At 40.9% G+C, this 14,040-nt stretch overlaps 1 protein-coding gene across 1 annotated transcript in view; it reads right to left on the bottom strand.

The window, feature by feature from the left end:
• Nucleotides 1–13,638, bottom strand: part of triob (trio Rho guanine nucleotide exchange factor b) — an 88,520-nt gene extending 74,882 nt beyond the window's left edge. The window contains exon 1 of the mRNA XM_070911896.1: nt 13,617–13,638. The gene's annotated coding sequence lies outside the window, so the exon portion shown is untranslated. The remainder of the gene's footprint in view (nt 1–13,616) is intronic.
• Nucleotides 13,639–14,040: the final 402 nt, after the last annotated feature.

Raw genomic sequence — 14,040 nt, 5'->3', positions numbered from 1 at the left:
CTTGTCTCTGTGAGTAGAAAGTAATGACTGTCCTGCTGTCTGTGTACGCAAGCGGGCCAGATCACATATCTGAATAATCCTGTTGGAATAAATAACTGAGAGGGATTGTCACCTCTGAGAAAAAGGCATGCGTTTGGGGGGAAGTGGGTCAGCTGTAACAGGGATATACAAACAGATGAGTGAGTGTGTAGTAGGTCAGGTTTTTGCAGCAGTAGATGCCTTGTTTGTTTATTTTGCAACAGCATAACATATAACATCTGTGTTATAATAACCTCTAGACATAGATAGCCTCTTCATATTCTAGGAATACAGTAAAAATTACAAAGATGTTGAGGTATGTTGGGGAGGGGGTTACCCTGCGAACTACTGTAATCTTCGGTCGTTTACCCCCATGTTACCAAGGCCTGTTGACCTTTTCTGTTACCTTTTATTTTATATTCTATACCTCATATCTAGTCATTTTCTTTTCACTAAAACACTGTGGCCTTAAGAGAAGCCTGTCTCTGTGACATCCACTGTCTTACTGTTGCATGTTGCACAGTCACTGTAGCAGAGAGAGCGCAGAAAGACCACGAGAGAAGTAGTGAGTGTGAGAGGGATCGGCACTATAAAAAAGCATAAAAGCCCTTTTCAGCGCTGAGCGTCCATGTGCATCTGTCTGCTTGTGAGCCCACAACAGTATACAGTACAAACTCACTGGGCAGCCAGCTGAGTCGCATCAACACATCAATGAAGTAGAGAGGAGGACGCTTTGCACGGCTCAGGGAACACCATTCATCAGCTTCCTCTATCCAAACCGAGCTCCAATTGTCCCGCCGCGCAACAAAACCAAGCCAATAAACCACAGTGCACCAAATAACACTTGACAGGCAGGGTGCTGAAGAGAAAGCGAGAGAGAGAGGGGAGAGTGCGTGCTTCTGTGGTCCACTGTGTGGACTAACACAGTAACTGCCTCAGAAGAAAAGGGGACAGAGAAGGAAAGAGGAAGGAGAGAAAGTGCTTGAGACGACACCATGTCAGCTGTCCTTCATTCATTTTAGACAGTTGTGGCCCAAAGCAGATGGGACTTGAACTGGTGACGTCAGACAGCTGGGGAGAGAGATGACGAGAGAAAGAGAGAGGCAAGATATGTTTCCATCCGCCTGTTTGTGTGAGCATTTTCAATTTTGCACATAAATAAACACCACAGTGACAACGCCAATAAACAAAGACTATACCACAAAAGGTTTTTATGCTTGGCTGAGGCCAAAATGTAGCCAGGTAAAAGAATAGAAAACGATTTTTTTTCAAATAAACCTTGACACTGAGGTGTGTGCTTATACGGTAGACAAAGCTTTCATGTCATACTGCCACTCACCATCACGTGCCTCCATGCCACCAGAAAGCCCAACAAATAAAAAAACAAATAAAGAGTGTCAAGGCAAGGGGCCCTTAATGCATGTCACCCCCTCTCTATCAACATAGTGAATAGACGTTAAAAACAAACACATGCCATCTTATGTGGACAGCAGCAATAAATGCCATGATGTTTTAAGTGTGACTGGTGAACAAATAGATATGTAATCTTGTCACACCAACTGCTTTTATTTACATAAAGGTCGTTGGTGGAAACATGCACTGATTCACATTATATTTTACCCAAAATTCACTTAAAGACAGAGAGAGCTCACAATAACCATACTGCATACGCACAGTATCCAATAAGTGCGTTCTTGTGTGGGACAAAACATAAAGGAGCATCACCCCATTTCACAGCAGAACTGTCGGTTCAGCCAAACCATGACCTCAGTTGACAGCAGCACTAACAGCTGAGCTCTGATAATAGGATTATTTACTCCTGCAAACCTCAGGGACAAACCTTAAAATTTATACATGATTAACTTGAAAAGCAGTCATTAACACAAGTGTTGGGGATGACGCTGGAATCTGCACTTTAGAAATGTTTGTTGGAGATAATGCAGCAAACAGGAGGCTCTGTAAAGCATACCTATGGTAAACAACAGAAAAGTACGAGGGATACTTAAAATAATCCAGCAGTGATTTAGTGTCTGATCTGTCCTGTGTCAGTCGCTGTTGGAAGAAAAAGGAAAGAAAAACAAAACCTCAAATTCATGAGCGCAAATTCATTCAGAATTGCAAAAATGCTGCTGAGCAACCTTGCTGTGTTTTTGTTATTTCTTTTTCAAACAGTATCTGTAATGAATGCCTCTAACAGAGCGTTGGATGATAAACAGAGAATCAAACTGTGGTTTCTGTCTCAAATCCAGCAAACAGACCAAAACTATTATAACTGAATCCAATTGTCTTTAGTGTGACTGTGTGTGCGCATGCGTGTGCATGCATGCGCGTGTGTGTGTGCACCTGCAGGGCTTCCAGCTTGCTAAAAGCAGGATAGTTCCTGTTTACAAGCTCAGCAGTCAGAGCCAGTTCCCAGAGGAAGACACACAAAGACACACACATGTACAGACCTTTGGCAGTTCTGTACATTATTGTTATATTACGTATGTGTGTGTGTGGGTGTGGGTGTGGGTGTGCATGCATGTGTCCAGAGAGGGTTTGTGTGGATTGTTGCTGGTGTACGTATGCATAATTTTCTCCTGTCCTGTCATCCTGTGCTCCTCTCTAGTCATTTTCCTATCCCTCTAACTCTATTCTCTGTTATCCTTCCTCCTTCCCTCATTCTCATATTCTCCTCATCCATGTCGTCCACTCATCTGCTCTATTCCTTTGTTTCTTACTCCCCCTTGCCCTCTCCGACATTCCTCTCAGGTCATTCCCAATCCTACCCTCCATCTCGTCATCTCTCCTCATCTCTCCTCTCTGCCTGCCTCCCTGTCACTCCATTCCTCTGTGAATAGGTTTTCACTAGACTTGTCCTCAACAAAGACCAGACAATGTCCTGTTGAGTACACACACAGCAGACAGGGAACTACAGGCTATGGCTCCATGGCCAGGAGGCGGCTGGTGGATCCCATGGCTATCCACTGTTATTACAGCCCTGAAAACAACTGCCTTATGCAAACAGGGAGCAACGGGACTCTCGGATGGAATATCTGACTTACATGCATGGATACACACACAAACACCCCCCCCTCCCCCCACCCACCCCCCAAACCAGTTTCACCAACTGAAACCTTACTTGCTCTGGAGAAGTGCCGAATGTAAAACACTGCACAAAAATGTAGTTTTGCAGAGCCAAAATAATAACATAAAGAAGTAAATAAGCTTATTTACTTTGCTGACTGGTGGGAGTATGTTTGCAACTTGCCAGATGATTTACAACAGCGTTTCTACAGAGGGAAATATTTCACACCAATTTAGACTGTTGATCAGTTCCAAATCTAATCTCATCTAGTTATTTTCATATTTTGTTGAGGCTCCCGAGTGTCTCAGTTTCTAACCATCCTCCAAGAGGAAAGGGGGGGGGCGCACTAAGGCTGAGAGAGAGACAGGGAAACATATAGAGGTGAGAAAAATGAAAAATAGGGAAGGAACAGCGAAAAAGAGAGAAGAAAACATTACTTCAGACTGGTTTGTGTCTGCTCCCGATTTAGGATGCTCTCCTCAAGCCATTTAATTGTAGGTCTTTTTATGTCTTTGGGGCCTGAACTCCAAGCAAACAACACAGAACCACATATGAATCCGGACTCCACCCTGACTGCATATAGATAGGATACCATACATAGTCATGTCATGCTCTCTGTTTTTATCTGTAGGATTTTACGATGGGAAATACAAATAAATGAGATACCTATGCACTGTATATAAAATGCAAATAAATCACAAACAGCAGAGTGACATTATTATTATTCTGAGGAGAGAGGAATGGAGAGAGAGACCTACATACTACCTCCCTGCACTCTTTGTGTCACACAGTAGGGGTCACTACACACTCTCATCAGTAAAACTGTTGTTCATGGGAAGATAAAATCTTAAACTGGAGAAAAACATAAATGTAGCGTCTGTGACATCATCAATAGGCTTCTGGAGGAACATTTTGCAGTTTGATGGAGTCCAGCAAATCCACTCCCAAATATAGTACTCTTTCAGCCGACAAATCATTTCAAAGTTTTTGCATTACAAGACATAAAAATAGCAATTCAAAACATAGGGACTTGAAGGAAAAACACTGACATTGACACATTAGCTTTAGCATTCCGCTGCAGTGGTTACTTTCTGGACATTAGTCAAAAAACACATTTGTGTTGCACTTGTATCTGGTTTAGCAAATCAAGTTGAGAACACTGACGACTCATTGATCTGCCACATCTTACTTGCATCAACGTCAAACACTTGAGAGGGAAAAGAAAATAGCATTATTAATAGTGCATCTGCTTCGAGAATCAGGCATTTTAAAGTGTAGTTACACCAACGTTATCTTAAACCTCATCATCACCTTCATACCAAATAGTAGAATGAGAGACGAGTAATAGGAATCCAAATAAAGGGAGCATTCCCAACATTCCTGACCCCCATATTCCCATCATCCAGCTGCAGATGGATCCATATTGACGGGCTGCTTAAATATTAAATGCTTCTGGGTCACTACACTTTTTTTCACAGCCAAGTGGCTCATCTCTCTCTGTCCGCACGAGGGAAGTGTTTAGGGTGTCAATGGGAAGGAGAGAGCAAACGGGATTATTTTCTCACTTAAATCATGCTCAGGACCCAGGATGCAGGTCTAGAGTTGGAGGGATAGAATAACAAACAGTTTGTACAATAGACAGCTTGAAACAGCGCTGGCACTTGACGTGGGATACTCTTATTAACTTCTTATTAAAAACACCTTATGTAAGGGTCATGGAAACAACATCATCAAGAGCTTCTGCTGCAAATCTTGACAGATAAAGCTACTCAAGTGAATTCAATTGTTTCCACTACAAGGTTACACAAGGCCAGCCAGATGTATCTGTCCATAGCACCAAATATTCTCTCTCTGAAACTGTATTTTCTTCTTGTTTCCTTCATATCGTCTTCTCTATAAAATTAGCAGCTGACTAAAGTTTCAAATACACAGTATAAACAGACTTTTTTTGCTACATATTTAGCTTTTGTCCTGGTTTAAACAGGCCCCATTTGACCACAATCCTCAGGCCACACACCTAGAGAGAGGGGCAAAGTGAACGTCATGATATAAGCAAGGCCATGTCAGCTCCAACACTCAAACTAACACCAAATTGACCAACCGAGGACAAAATGAATAAGCCCATTACTCAGTCAAACTGAGGGTGAAGAAGTGAAGGTTATGAAGTGCTGGAGAAAGAAGCTTGGGAACAAGTGGTGGGAAGTTTGATTCTTTACAAACAGTGCTTTACTTCAAACTTCTTTGTTCAATTATTCTCATTAATTCTTTGCAGTCTGCTGACGCACACACACTGTATAATAGGGCAAACAAACAAGCCACAAATGGTGCTTAATTTACATTTCATAATACAATTATTACTTTAACCAATTCAATGGCCAATAACGGCAATCAAGATTGATTACAAAACATTGTTCACATGTCAAATGACATTATCAGGGATAAGGGGAGAGGATAGGTGACATTTTAGACTCTTCGTGACTCAATATTAGGGGAATCCTTCTGAGCAAAATGTCACATTTGAATATTGCAATTTCTAAATGTAATGTAACTTAATCTGTTTATAATCAAATTATCCTTGTGAGCATCTTGTATGATTGTATATGCCTCCATGTGTGATCAGATTAAATGTGCCTTGGAATTTTATTAAATGAAGAACAATAACAGTGGATTTGAGAGTTATTTTAGATTATATAGCCTAATGAGACATTATCATCATTATTTGTGAAAATGAACTACCCTCTTCTGAGCTATTTCAGAGACAAAGAAAGGAAAACTAAATTTGTGGTTGTATGAATGTACACAATATTATATGTGTTTACTTGCTTGTCAGGTACATGGTGTTGTCCTTTAATCATTTAACCTTATTAAATATATAACAGTAGAGAGAGAAGAGCAAAAAAGGTGCAAGGGAAGCAGATGAGTCATTAAGTGCTTCTATTATATTATTATATTACTATTATATTGTTAAGAATTGTTATATACTCAAATTAGCATGGCTTAAAAAATACGATGTAACTTTGGAAAGGAGAAATAACACGTTCTTCCTCTTTCAAATGACAAATGGAATTCATTAGAATTAAAACGCTCTCTTGCTCAGTTGAATACATTCAGGGGTTATGCTGGTAAAGTCTAACTTGGTCTGGCATGAGTAGCTTATGATGGCTCATGTTAGCAAACTTTAGATAAATATTGTTGCGTAACTGACATTACTGAGTCATTTAACTAACATTACAACTCTTCTCTACTTGTGCTACTGTTAAACAGTGTTTTGGCATTTATCCTGTAAGGGTCACTTATGGCCACAGTGGCTGTTGCTTAGCAAAGGCTATTCATTTAAACAGTGTCATCAAAGGTTCAGGTCTTCACTCTTTGATCTATGGCTCTGAGAGGGCTCTCAGCTCAAGGATACAGCAAAATATGTCAATTACTAAACTGAGATGTATTCGTCTTTCATGTTGAGAACCACTGGCAATGTGATGCTACCCAAGCCAATGACAGCTCTTCTGTTCCACTCCTCCGGTGGTTACATCCTCCTCCATGTAAACACAAACCTTTGCAGGAGGCGAAGTGAGACCACATGACTCACATGCATTCATTAGTTAGCTTGCAGACCAAAAATAGAGAGTTGTGATGCTGTCGAGAAATAGCTCTAAGTATAGAGCACAGTTTAGGGGGACGAAAATGCTGTCATTGCACCATGTATGTTTCACCAATATGACAATATGATAAATGCATTATCATGTTGCGGGTAGTAGTGAAACACGACACACATTAATGTATGTATTTAGTATGTGGTTCTGATTACACACACACGCAGAGACACTCAGAAACATTTACAACATTTCAGAGTAATTTAAAAAAGTGTGGCTTTGCCTCACTGTTGCTGTGTCACTTTGTCCTCCCACGAATGTTAAATAATTCAGTCTTGCCTTGTAAATCATATAATACTTACAAGGTTCAGCAGACAGGATCTGGGTGGACATGTCTTCAGCTTGTCTCTGCTCCCTCTGCACTCGAACCAGTCAACTGACCAATAAAGCAAGCAGCATGACAGCACGGGGGTTTCCATCCATATATGAGCTTCCAAAGGACAAGAGATGGTATAGCCTCCCCCTCTAAAGTGTTGCCGGTTCACAGCCTTTACCCCCTGCGTTCTTCTCCATCATTCAAGTAAACACCTTCATTTGGTGTCACCTTTTGTCAATGGCAGTCATTGTCACACTGATATTATGTCCACTGCAACATAAAACCACAGGGTACTGATCGATCAAATTCTGAAGAAAAAAATCAGTTCCACTGCATGTACATAAATATCAAGTTTCTGCCAGTGGTGTCACTACAGCAGTCACACTGCCACATTGCTGTTATGGATCAAACATTTGCCTACAGTATTTTAGCATGAAAATTATCTAAATCATTACTGTATTGGCACAGATATGATGATCCTATCACACGATCCAACATCACGGTCTATTCCTCTTTTGAATGAATGATTGAAAAGCATTCTAGCATAATTTCTTTAGTATAAATTTGCAGCACAACCATCCAATACTGAAAATACATCCATCGAAGAGGATGGAGAGGGCATTGTGGTCCCTGTCCCTGGAGCAGCCAAGCATCCTTTATGTCCCTCGAGTCAAGGAGCGACCTGCACGCACACACACGACACCCCTCTCGCCCCACCCTTCATGCCTAGCCCCTCCCCCGTAGGCCATCTCTCGCGAGCGATTGGCTGATGTGCGGGGGAGAGGTTGACAGCGATTGGACGGGTGATGGAGCGGAACCTTGCTTTCCTATGCATCAGTGCTCTCCAGGAAAAGGCCGGGGTTGGAGAGAGAGAGAGAGAGAGAGAGAGAGAGAGAGAGAGAGAGAGAGAGAGAGAGAGGACAAAGATGATGATGTGGGAAATAGGAATGATATGATGGGATGGCTGGGGGGGGGGGGGGGGGTGTAAATGAAGAAGAGAGGAGGGGGGAGAGATGAGGAGGAGAGGAAAAAGACATAAAGAGGGAGGTTGACAATGAGCTACATTACACTGCTCATCTATGCAATCCAAACGCTGTCCACGTATAACATCCATAAGAGATTATTACTTTTATTACTATTAACATCAAGTCTTGCAGAGAGAAAAGACTCTGATGGAAATTACAGTGAATCCGATGTGCAGAGGAACACGCTGTGTTGACTTCAGGGAAAATGCAGTTTACAACAGATGGAGCCTATTAGCATACAGCATGGTGGTGTATTTATGTATTTAATGTGTGTGTGTTTGTATACGGAGGGCAGGATAAGGACAATCATTATCGGTGAAGCTGATCAGTGAGTTGGTGTTGGTGCTGATGTATCACTGAAGGTGTTTGTCTGTGCAAGTGTGTATAACGTGTGTATTACTGTGTCTGCCTAAGGCCTTATTCTAGATCATGTGTCATTTCTTACTTATTTTGTGTAGTTATTTGATGTCTTTGAATAATCAATAATCACTGCCTCCTTGACCAGTAGATGCTTTTTCTTTTACATTTTGCCATTGTTTCATAAGCAATTAAAGATATTGCAGAGATAAATGATTGCATGCATTGTGGAATTTTGGGCTCTGAGACAAAACTTATTAAAGTTGACAGGAAACCCATTTCACATATTTTTTTATCAGAATAACTTTAATCAGAAAATTCTGATTACATGACACTGTTTATAATTCAGTAATTAATAACTGCAATAAAATAGTCCAAACCTTTTTATATGTAGTAACATAGAAATTTAAAGCTGTGTCCAATGATCATTATTCGGTGACATAAAAAAACCCATTCAACAATGTGCATGTTAGTTAATAAATTTGATTAATAAGCTCCAGTTAAACTAACTTAGTTGGTATTTGGAGAATGAATGTTTTCAGATTTTTCTCCACCAACCCTTTTTGGATTTGATTGTCTTGTTATTTGTGGCCACAGGAAATGTTGCTTGGCCAAACAGATATCATTATGTTGATATCCTGTGACAGGAGGATGCAAGCTGTGCTCTTTCTAAAACTAACACAGCCAGTGTTCCACAGCATGATCCAATTAAGGCCATCTACACAAACACACACACACACACACACATACACACAAATTAGGCAAAAGGCACACAGAGAGATCAGGATGCACACATCCACGTGCACATCTGAATGAACTGCATACGCAGAGACACACAAAGGTGCACACAAACATGACACAAATACACTCAGTACAGAGTCCAGCTGTCTCCGTGTAAGACACCACAGGGCGTCTAACTGACTTTCCTCTCTTTCATCCCATCTCCTCTGTGTGTGTGAGTGTGTGTGTGTGTGTGTGTGTGTGTGTGTGAGTGTGAGAGAGAGAGAGAGAGTCAGAAAGAGAGAGAGAGAGTCTCCCAGCAGCTTTACCCAAAGGAAATATTTCCAAAATTGCAGCTGTCATGAAGAATTTGGTCTTTTTATCACTTTGAAACTAATAACTTTCCAGACTAATAGGAAATGTTGCAATCCAATTAGAAATTAAAGAAATGAAAAACATCAAAACAAGATAATATTGAGAGGCTGTCATATAATTGGACATTCCAGGGGACACTTTGCAATGTGATCTCATGGTTTACCTGCCACGCTAAACCTTAACCATGCCTTAACTTGGCCTGTTATAAGACCTGGTGCCAACCCCACACTACTATGCAAACTCTCCTTTGCCCCCACAGTGCAAGCTTCACTGAGAGCTATCAGTTGTTTTGTACTAGGTGGATAGTCAGTGCTTGTACATAATGCAAGTCATGGTTGCTACTTGTCCAATCACGTACATGCATGCAATTTAGGTGACAGCACCTTGTCTAATTATGTGCTTTTATGAGAGCCAAGTTCAAGTGAAGTTCAGCCAACCTCTTGGTTGAGCTGTGATATTAAACACACATCTGGTGTACTGTAGATGTATGGACATGAAACTGTAGCCTACATTATAGTTATATACTGTATATAGTTCTTTCTTTCCTAGACCTTCTGCCAGTTTTCAGTGTTGTTAGGAGCTCTTGTGGCACCCATTTGGCTCATTATATATTTCTCTGCACACATGTTTGTACATACGGGCCGATGTTAATCACAAATTAAGCAATAATAAAAAACTGAAGTGTAATTGCAGACCACCTTTTGAAAGATATAACAGGAAAAAGGAGGAAAGAAAGCAACGGAGCAAGAGAAAAAAAGAGAGAAAAGAGGGAAATAGAGAGTTAGTAAACAATCACTCAAACACACACACGACCACATCCACAAACACACCAAATGGAGTTTAGTCTTCCCCACCCTGGCCTCTGCAGGGGAGAATGAAAAAACAAAAATCCAATGAACTCCAGAGAAAACCACTTCCTCCACTGCTTAGAAGTGTGTGTGTGTGTGTGTGTGTGTGTGTGTGTGTGTGTGTGTGTGTGTGTGTGTGTGTGTGTGTGTGTAGGACTGAGTGAGCATGCCTGCCTGCTCGTCTACCCGCAGAGCACATGGTTAGCATTCAAAGCCCAATTCAATAGGAACCACACAGTGAGCTCAGTATGGGTAGAGATGAGAGATTGAGTTCACAGCTGAATTAAACTGAACAGAAACATATGGAGGAGAAGAGAGGAGAGGAGAGGACACCTCTCTCTCTCTGTCCATGTTCAAATTTTCATTCCAGCCAGCAAGACAAGGACTGCAAATCGTTCTCATCTTCTTCACCATACTATGCATGCTAAATATTATCAGTGCAGCAAGAGATCAGAATCATCCTGACAGAACAGGCAGTTGGCTAATGTTGCAGATTATCTCGGACCGAGAGCCAGAGCATATCTGGGGAACAGTCCAACTATTTACTCTAAGCACGCTTAGTCTGTAAATCCATATGCAGGCCAACAGTCTTTGTGGGACACTTGTGATTTTGTGGTTAACTCATCCAGATTGTAGGCTTTTTTCATTTTCCCCTTTGAAACACATTACTTACATACTGCATAAAATGTGTGTAAACATGTCCATAGTTAATCCAGTTGTAGTTAAACTAGTGAAACTTCAAATTAATGCATATTCATCACAATATAATACACTGTGTTAAGTATTACTACACAAATATGCTAATAATCAAAACCAAACAAACTGATTGAGTGAAAGAATAACTAACTAAGACAGTGTGTGTGTGTGTGTGTGTGTGTGTGTGTGTGTGTGTGTGTGTGTGTGTCTGTGTAAAATCAAAGTGCCCACGTTCAGATGTAGGATCTTGTGTGGCACAACATGATATGAGCAGAACAGATGAGTGCTGACAGATCAGACAAGAGAGGCAGCTTGATGTTGGTAGAAAGGTTGAGGTTTAAGTCTAGAGTCTAGAGATGCACAGACACTACTCAGCACTAAAGCAAGGCCTACAGGCTACCAATGCTGTGCATGAACTCTTTTGTACTTTCACCAAACATGACAAACTTACATCATTAGTCTGGGACCACTGATCGTAATGATTCACTCATCTTTCCTTTTTTCAGCTATATCTATCCACTAATGAATGAAAAAATTGTTGTTGTTTTATTAGAAATGGTTTACTGTATGTATTATCATTGTTTTTGTCATACATTATTGCTAACTTATCAACCCACATAGACAAGGCGTTCTCTCTGTATAGCTTTGAGCTCCCACCAGTACACAAAATTATCAACAAAACAAGTCTAAACCCTGAAAAGACCAATGTTTCTCAAAACATGTTGGCCAAACAAGCCAAGTTTAGATTAAAAAACAGGAAATACCCGATTGAGGTTTTGTCAACTCCTTTGAAAGGAAGCTACAAAGAATCTAAAACTAGCACATCACATGGAGGCAAGACCAAAATTCACAACAATGTGGATGAGCACATGTAGCTATTGCTGAAAAAGGAAAAGAAAACTCTCAAAAAGGCATACAGTACATGGCAGCCGGGTGGAGGCAAACAAAAATAATAAATACTTTCCCACCTCAAGATCAAAATAGCCAGAAAATCTGTGTATATATTTGAATGTTTAGTCAGCCTTGGTGAGAGGGTACACTCTTCCACTAACGCAGAAACACACATGACCACACACATATAGTATGTCCTTTACACACGCGTGCATGAGGACAAATAATAAATGTTCTGGTGTGGCCTTCAGCACAGTTCATGTTTAGAATGTGCCAGATCAGCTAATAAGTAAGTGAAAGATGTATTAGTCTTCATTTTTCCAAGAGGACTTTGCACACCTGCAATTTAATGTAACAGTGCAACGGAATGCCTCGGGCAATTTGCTAAATCGACCCTTAATTCAACAGCAAGTTAATTTTGTTCAGAGTAATTGAAAATGAACAATGAACAATCAGCCATAAATGGCCAGAACAACCTGATTACCTCTGATTCACAGTGAGCAGCTCATGAATTTCTGCCCGATTCCAACAAAAATACACAAAGACACCACTGCAGCTCTCATTTTTGTGAGTCAGCCTCAGGGATGGAGTTCAATGGTTTTTGGGCAAAAGGCCTATGTGCAGGATTTGGCTAGCATGTCCCAATCATTTCCCATTAACACCCATTCAAATTCTGGCAAGTGGGAATAATAGGCCAAGCTGTCAATTGAAAGCAGTCTTGTAAAATGTTCATCCCTGAATGACCCAATTGGAAAACATCAGGTCAAAACTGTGTCAAACACATGGGGCTCACAGAGCTAAATAGAACACAATCTACTGATGTTTGTTGAGAGATCTGTTGAGAGAAGTGCTTTATGTGTGCCATCCATCCCTGACACTCTACCCTTGCTACAGCCTAATACTGTAACACTTACACAACATGCACAAATGTTTTTTATGTGTTCACTCTTGGCTTTACAACTCAAATGTGTATGTATGCCACTGTATGCCAGCTTTCCTGACACAGATTACACCATGCCTTTCAATGTAAATCAGACTTTCTATGGAAAAGCTCCAAACACTTACAATGCATTTCAGTGCAAAAGAGACAAAACTGAATAATCTATGACGAGGGAACCAGTCCCACTTTCATTTGGGATAATATATGTGCATAACCTAATATAGGCCACTTAACAGCCCTGTTTATACCCAAAAACAATTCACCCTGGAGAGAGCGACTTGGTGTATTTTCAGTATGTATGTATGTCCCGGAGTATTAAGGATGTGAACCCACAAGGTCATGGTTACTAGCTGATGCCACAGAGGAGCTTGAGTCTAATGGGATTCGACGTAGTAGCTTTGATGGAACACAACATTTTACTCAAAGCGGGCATGGGTACATGGTGTTCTTGATGTTTCAGCTCTGCTTCCCTCTCACTCACACAAATACATACAGTATATAATCTACATCTTGTCTTGTCCACAGTGAGCGTTTCGAGCATCAGACTTGCTTTTCCCCCAAAACACAGTTCATGGAGCTCTGACGCTTCCCTAAACATGAAAATTCCCACTTTCAATTGGAATTCAATTTGACTGGCAAGACACGGGCATACGTCCTGCTCTGGAAGGACATTTCTAACTGGTTCCCCGTGACAGTGCCACAATCAGACCTACCTGAGGTTTGACCTGGGCCATCCAGTTTGGATTCACATTTTGGAAGAGAGCAATCTAAAAACAAACAGAGAGATAAAAACAATTAGAGAAAGAAAGTTTAATAAGGGACTGTTCTGCGACCCACTAGAGCAGTACCTCAACCTTCACCATGTTTTAGTGTCAGAAGTTAGAGCTTTGTGATTAAAGAGTACAAATGAGAGAGTGAGCAACTGTGTCTCGGCTCTTTGATCCGAGTATCTGGATAGTCCCTTCCTGAGATTATTACGCATGCTGCACGCAGATGCATGTGCACACACACACACACACACACACACACACACACACACACACACACACACATACTGTAGATGTGCATTCACATGCTTGTATAAATGCACATATAGTGCATGCTGTCGATGAGCTGGTGAAGTGAACATACTGTATA

Source organism: Enoplosus armatus, chromosome 9 (genome assembly GCF_043641665.1).
Source record: "Enoplosus armatus isolate fEnoArm2 chromosome 9, fEnoArm2.hap1, whole genome shotgun sequence".
Taxonomy (NCBI): Eukaryota; Metazoa; Chordata; class Actinopteri; order Centrarchiformes; family Enoplosidae; genus Enoplosus; species Enoplosus armatus.
This window is presented reverse-complemented; position numbering and strand designations above follow the sequence as displayed.